Raw genomic sequence first — 6,780 nt, 5'->3', positions numbered from 1 at the left:
GAAACACAATAGATGAAGTTTGGTTATTTTAAAAACATTTTTCTACTAAGGAAGCATGAAGATTATACATTTTTAAAAATGTTAATTCCAGTGTGGTTAACATTAGAGTGTTGTATTAGTTTCAGGTGTGCAAGGTAGTGATTCAGCACTTCCGTCTGTTACTCTGTGTTCATCAAGATAAGTATACTCGTGACCCCTTTCACCTAGTTCACAAAGAGCATACTTTTACACATTCAATAAGATTGCATTTTTTTAAAAAAAGACTGCATATTACACGGTAATTGAGGAAGCTATCAGGTACTTTAAAGTCATAAAATTAGTACTAGTTAAATATGAATTAGATTGTACTAAAATTTTTTATTTTTTTATTTTTATTTTTTGTACTACAAATTTTTAATCAGTACTATTGAAGTATCAGTAGTCAAGATTGAGCCCTATAGTGAACCACACACAAAATGTTCTAGTCTAAACTGTTTCGTGTTCCCTAATAAGGAAGATCATTTAATTTGCGAATTTTGTGCATGTTATTGGTAACTCCTTTGTAAAGAGAAGCAGGTGTGTACCTCTTAGATCACTGACTTAGTTGCAGATTTAATCAGAGAAGCAGAACTAGTAGGAGATAGACATATTAAGAGATTTCTCATAAGGAATTGGCTTATGTGATTGGGGGTGGGGGCTGGGTAAGCAAGTCTGAAGCCCATAGAGCAGGCCAGCAGGGGGGGACCCCAGAAGCATGGGCTGAGGCTACTACCCAAAGGCGGGATTTCCTGTCTAGAGCTAGCTTCTGCCTTGTTTTTAAGGCCTGATTGAGTGAGACCCGACATATTATCCAGGATAATCTTCCTTATTTAAAGTCAGTTGATCAGAGACTTTAATAATATCTGCAAAATCCCTTAATAGCAAAAGCCAGATTAGTGTCTGAATAACTGAGAGCTATACCCTGCTAAGCGGGCACGACATTGTAAGAAAATTGTTGCTTTGCCCTTTTGCAGGATAAATGCAAAAATATTTAACTACTCGGTGAATAATTGCTGACATATAGCCAATGATAACCCTAATAAAGTCAAAGGACTTCAGTGACAAACGGCATGGAGCTGACCATCAAGGATATATAGGAGGCCAGTAAATTGAAGCTTGCTCTTAATGTGCCGCAAAAAATGGCCGGGGAGGGATGAGTTCTTCTGTACGCCTAAATGTAAGATGTTTCCCCCGCCAGAAATAATTCTCTCCCAAAGTCAGGTTATAAGGAACCATCCTGATGATTTCATAGTAAAAAATACCCCCCAAGTGACCTAATACTAGCTCTGTGTGCTTCTAAATGGCACCAGACAGAGTCGGGTCAAAAAGGAGACAAAAGGAATGGACACCTCTCCTGGCACATGGATGTTGTGAAAGCGTCCTGGGACCCCTGAAGAATACGATGCAGTGCAGCCACCACCGAGAGTGAAGAGGCAAGCCGTCGAGCGGGCGGCGTTGCTTGCCGTACGTGCATCTGATGAAAGACTTGTATCCAGAACGTCTAAAGAGCTCCCACAAATTTGTTTTCAGAACAGATGTAAACCAACAGGAAAGTGGGCAAAAGATGGAATGGGTAGCTCATTCGTGAAGTAGGGGGGGAGTATGCCTAGCAGACCCACGAAGATGCGCCTGCCTCCGAGACTGGGGACCTACACCGAAGAACTGCAGTAAGCTGCCGCTGCACGCTCCCCTGAATGACTAAGCAGGACAGCAGAAATCCCGAGGTCGGTGAGGCTGAACGATGACCGACTAGAGCGAGCACCTGGCACGGCCCTGCGCGACAGCTGCCCCCGGGGCCGCCCGGCCGTGGCTCGTGCTTACACAGCCTGCATGAGAACGTCCTCAGCAGCACCGCTCGTGACAGCCAGGATCTGGAGACAACCCTGGTGTCCGTCTACACCGGATGGGTAAAACTGGGAGGATATTCACACAGTGCAACATTCTGTGTTTTTTTATTGGATATTTTTTTATTGGAGCTCAATTTGCCGACACGCAGTACGACACCCGGTGCTCACTCATCCCGTCTAGTTCCCCCCTCAGTGCCTGCCACCCAGTCACCAGGTGTAGCAACGTGATACTGAGTCAAGGAATCCAGACAAGAGATTATGTGCTGCGTAAATCAGTTGGTACCCTCTCCTGTGAGGTTCCAAGCCAGGCAAAATTCACCCGTGGCGTTGGGCGTCAGGGGAGGGGTGGGGCCCTCCTCTGCTCTCTCTGGGTGCTCGCTTCATGAGTGTGTTCACCCCGAGAACGCACCAGGCCACGCGCTTTGTCATACACTGTCGGACGGCGGTGGAGTTCACATTGAACAGAATGCAGTCGTCATTCCGTGAAGATCATAAATCTACACGAAGAAAGAAAACTGTTACACAAAGGACACTCATTCGGGGGGATCAAATTTCCAGCGGCCACATGACTCCTAGATTCGAGTCCTGTATCTCGCTTAGAAACCACCTACAAGCGAGGGTGAAGTGTGATGCTGCGAGCAAGTGGCCCATGATGTCGGATTCTGGAGGTGCAAGAGAAGAGTTTGAATAGGACTGCTTCATGAAATCTTAGAGTGGAAAAATTCTTAAAAAAAAAAAGAAAAAGATTTTATTTATTCATGAGACACAGGCAGAGGGAGAAGCAGGCTCCCTGCAGGGAGCCCGATGCGGGATTCGATCCTGGGACCCCGGGATCACACCCCGAGCCGAGGCAGATGCCCAGCCACTGAGCCACCTGGGCGTCCCTATGATTAGTCTTCCTAGGATTTCTGTGAGAGAAGGGACGATCCCGAGGGCCTTTCTCCTGCCCTTCTCCCCACGGAAATCACGGTGTCCCATACGGGCCTGAGGACGCGTCGTGTTCGGGAACGAACGTGCGACTCTAGCAGACCAAAGGCGTGTTGAGAAGCGGGGGGAGAGCGCGCCCTGAGCGAGCGGAGGAGGCCGGGAGGGGGCACGACCCGGTCAGGAAGTGAGGGCCGTCCCAGGCGGCCGGGACACCCCGGGAGACGGGCCAGCGACGCCGCGGGGCCCCGAGGCGGCCTGCAGGGCCTGCAGCGAGGAGCAGCTCGTGGCCTACGGGCTGGAGGGCGGCGTGGCCCTGGGGTCTCCGGGGGGAGGGGGCGTCAGATTGGCGTCTTACAAAGATCCTGGGGTCGCAGGGCAAGACGGCCCGGAGCAGGGGGACAGGGAGGCCAGAGGGCCCCGCCAGTCCTCCCTGGGGCAGCCGCGGCGGGCCGGCGGCCACGGGGGCAGCGGTGAGCGAGGGACACCGGGCTGGGCCCTCCCTTTCTGAGGGAGGCCGCGGGGCTGAGGGACGGGGACACTGGGCGACCTCCCAGGATGCCTGGCCTGGGAGGCTGGGGGACGCGGGGAGACGGCTGAGCAGGAGGGGCTTTGGGAAGCAGGCAGGGCATTAGATTTTAAGCAGCATAAGGTTAAAAATAACAACAAATTGATAATAAATATGTAAAGAACTAGCGCAAGGTCGAGGGGTCTAGCGGACGCTGGGCCTCCGGTGGAGGGTGGGACCCAGGACTGCGAAGGTCGGGGAGTCGGGGGGGAGGTCGGGGCGCTGGTGACGCACCAGGGGTCTTCGCTCCTCCTGGAGGAAGAGAAAGGCCACGGAGAAAAGGAAGAACTGGGCCGGGATAAACCTGTGACCCGAAGACTCGCGGGTTTCTGGAAGCCCGAGCTCCACGCCCGGGTCCGGGTCCGGCCTTCTGCGGGGAGGCGGGATGGAGCAAGCCCGGAAAGGGGCCAGCGGGTGGCAGCCGCGGCTCGGCCGAGCGGCCTGGGGGGGCCCGCGAGGGGCCGCGACCGCGTTCGCCCCCCGGTCACTGGTCCCGCGGCCGGTACGAGGCACTGCCGAGCGGCGGCCGCTGGGCCTGGGGGACGCGCGGTCGGGCAAACCCAGAGCGCGCGGCGCGGCGGGGGCGCGGCCTGGTCCTCGCGAGCCGTGGGGGCCGCGGCCGGGGGTGGCTCAGCTCAGGCCTCCGTCCGCTCCGCGTTCAGCGCGAGTCTGCTTGGGGCGCTCGTGCCCTCCCTCGCCCTCCCCTGCTTGTGCCCCCCGCACCCCCCCACTGGGCGTTGTGGGGAGAGCGGGCGCCCCCTGCGCCGTGAGCCGGGCCGGGGGAGCAGAGGCGAATCTCACCCACCGCCCTGATGCCCTCACGCCCGAGCCCGCCTCCAGAGTGGGGCTCCTCCCGGCCGAAGCCCCGCGCGCCCCGCGACCATTCCCTAAAGAACCATCACCGAGGTCTCGGGGAGACAGGAGCCCAGGGAGCGCTCGGAGGGGAGGGGAGGGGGGCGTGCGGCCGCGACCCGCCAGGAGAGCTGAGCTCCCTCGGGCTCCCCTCGGGAGGCGACAGCGGTCGGGGCCCTCCTGGCGCCTCGTCCAGGGCGAGCGCAGCCCCCGCCCCGCCCCCGCCCCGCCCGCCCGCGGCCTCGGGACCGGGACGCCGACCCGCCTGCGCCCTCCACAAGCCTCGCGTCGAGTCGCTCGGGGGCGCGCTGGACCCACCGACCTGCGGGCCCAGCGCTCGGAGACCCGGGGGGGGGGGGCAGCACTCGCCGGCGGGGGCTCACCTTTATAGTTGATTTTTTTTAATTGATTTTTTTTTTTTAAAGCATGAGTTGGAGGGAGGAGCAGAGAGAGAAGAATAGAGAATCTTTTTTTAAAAAAATATTCATTCATTCATTCATGAGAAACACAGAGGGAGAGAGAGGCAGAGACACAGGCAGAGGGAGAAGCAGGCTCCACGCAGGGAGCCCGACGCGGGACTCGATCCCGGGACCCCGGGGTCACACCCTGAGCCAAAGGTGGACGCTCAACCGCTGAGCCCCCCAGGCGTCCCTGATTTTTTTTTTTTTTTAAGATTTTATTGATTTGAGAGAGAAAGCGTGAGCAGGGGGAGAGGGTGGGGAGAGCAGGGGAGCCAGGCAGATGCTTAACCGGCTGAGCCACCAGGCGGCCCCCTACTGGCCTCGGGAGAAGGTTCCCCCCAAGTGCCTGCTCGTCCGGGCTCCTGTCTTCACTCCGAGACCACTTCCAGCGCCTCCCTAGGGGTATACATGTATTTTTTTTTATTTTATTTTACTTATCCTGCTTGAAGCGTGTGGTGCTCCCCGAATCTGAGCTTTGGAGTGCTGCACCACTTCTGGGGGTTCCCAGCTACCGCTTCCCCGTGGACTGCCCCTCGTGTGTTGCACTTAACTTCTTAATATCCCGAGGAGGATGAACAAACGCTTGGATAGCTTCCCGCCAGTTCCCACCGAGTGTGGCCGACACTTAAGCTGCAAAAGAACTTTCAGGCTTCAAATCTGAGAGCCTCTGGGCCGCCGGGGTTGGGGGGGTGGGAAGGGGGCTTGGCTCGTGACCCCGGGGTTCGGGATCGAGTCCCGCGTCGGGCTCCCCGCAGGGAGCCTGCTTCTCCGTCCGCCTGGGTCTCTGCTGCTCTCTCTCCTCTGTGTGTGTGTCTCTCATGAATAAATAAAATCTTAAAAAAAAAAAAATCACAGGAGCTACTACTGTCCCACTTGCTCGCACCCAGGGGTGGCTCCTCTCCTGGGCACCTCTCTTGCTAGACAGGCCGCCTTGTTTTGGATTTTTTCTCTATCCTTTCTGTGAAGATGCAGCCCTTTGAGAATCCTGGCTTTGTGCAGAGATTTCAGATCTGACCCAGGACCCCCTTGTCTGGGTCCGGGGATTTGTCACCACCACAGGGCACTCACTCGTCCCCATGCGGCGTCTCGGTCCAGAGGATGGACCGGGGCTCCGGCACCGTCGCGGCCTCGCCTTCATTTTAACACTCTGGTCTCCAGCCTCCTCTCTGCTTAGAGATCCTGGGGCGGGGGGGCGGGGGGGTCCTATGTTCTTATCTAACCAAAGCATTTAAATGGGTGTGTATTCATTTCTTTAGGCAATTCTAGGCACGTTGTTGGAGGGAGGCTTTGGGGGGCTAGAAATCCCTCTTGGAAGTTTGGCTGGGCTGATTCTGGGGGCTGAGGTGTCCTACGCCACCTCTCCAAGCTCCTCCAGGACCCGAGAAGGCGCCTCCTGTTGGCCACGTCCGGTCCCCGCCGCGCCTCCGGCCCCCCTGCAGGGCCCCTGCGCCTGCCGAGGACCCAAGGGCCCTATTTCAGGGTCTGCCCCCCTAAGACCACAGGATTCCGGGAACTAGAGCACGCTTCTAGAGGGGGCTCCTAAATAGCTTGCTAGTGACGGTTCAGAGAACCCCATTTTCTCTTCCAGCAGACAAATATCCTGGGGAACAGTCTAGAACTGACGGGGCGGGGGGGGGGGGGAAGCACGTGCATCAAGGTGTATCGTGTGCACAGGATGCCTCACAGCAAAGATCCCAACAGTTTACCGGGGCCCCGTAAGACGGGATCACAGGTGCTGCTCCCCAACCCCTTCGTACTGTCCAAAGTTTCTATGACAAACATGTTCCACGCTGATAGGTAAGTATTCCAAATTTTTTTTTTTTATTTAAAGATTTTTAATGGGCAGCCCGGGTGGCACAGCGGCCTAGCGCCGCCTGCAGCCCAGGGTGTGCGGTCGCCGGGGAAACAGCGACCCGCGGAACAGACCGGGCGGGCTGCGGGCTGCCCTTGGCCCACAGCGCTGGCCGCGACGCCGAGGACCGCAGGCCCGGGGCGGCCCGTCCACCCCCGCGGGCTCCTCGCCGCGCCCGCCCGCCGGGGCCCGGAGCTCGGGGCCCAGGACCACAGGGACGCCCGGCGGCCACCTAGCGGGGGCGCCGAGCAGGGGACC

General features: G+C 57.1%; 1 long non-coding RNA gene across 1 annotated transcript; it reads right to left on the bottom strand.

The window, feature by feature from the left end:
• Positions 1-1,958: 1,958 nt before the first annotated feature.
• LOC144287574 (uncharacterized) lies at positions 1,959-3,831 on the bottom strand. Its single transcript, XR_013355359.1, has 2 exons — positions 3,592-3,831; positions 1,959-2,362 (listed from the first exon to the last, which is right to left on the bottom strand). It is a non-coding gene; the product is annotated as an uncharacterized LOC144287574 (long non-coding RNA).
• Positions 3,832-6,780: the final 2,949 nt, after the last annotated feature.

This window comes from Canis aureus, chromosome 17, assembly GCF_053574225.1.
Source record: "Canis aureus isolate CA01 chromosome 17, VMU_Caureus_v.1.0, whole genome shotgun sequence".
NCBI classification, from domain to species: domain Eukaryota; kingdom Metazoa; phylum Chordata; class Mammalia; order Carnivora; family Canidae; genus Canis; species Canis aureus.
Note: the sequence above shows the minus strand (reverse complement) of the source record. Positions and strands in the feature narration are given on the sequence as shown.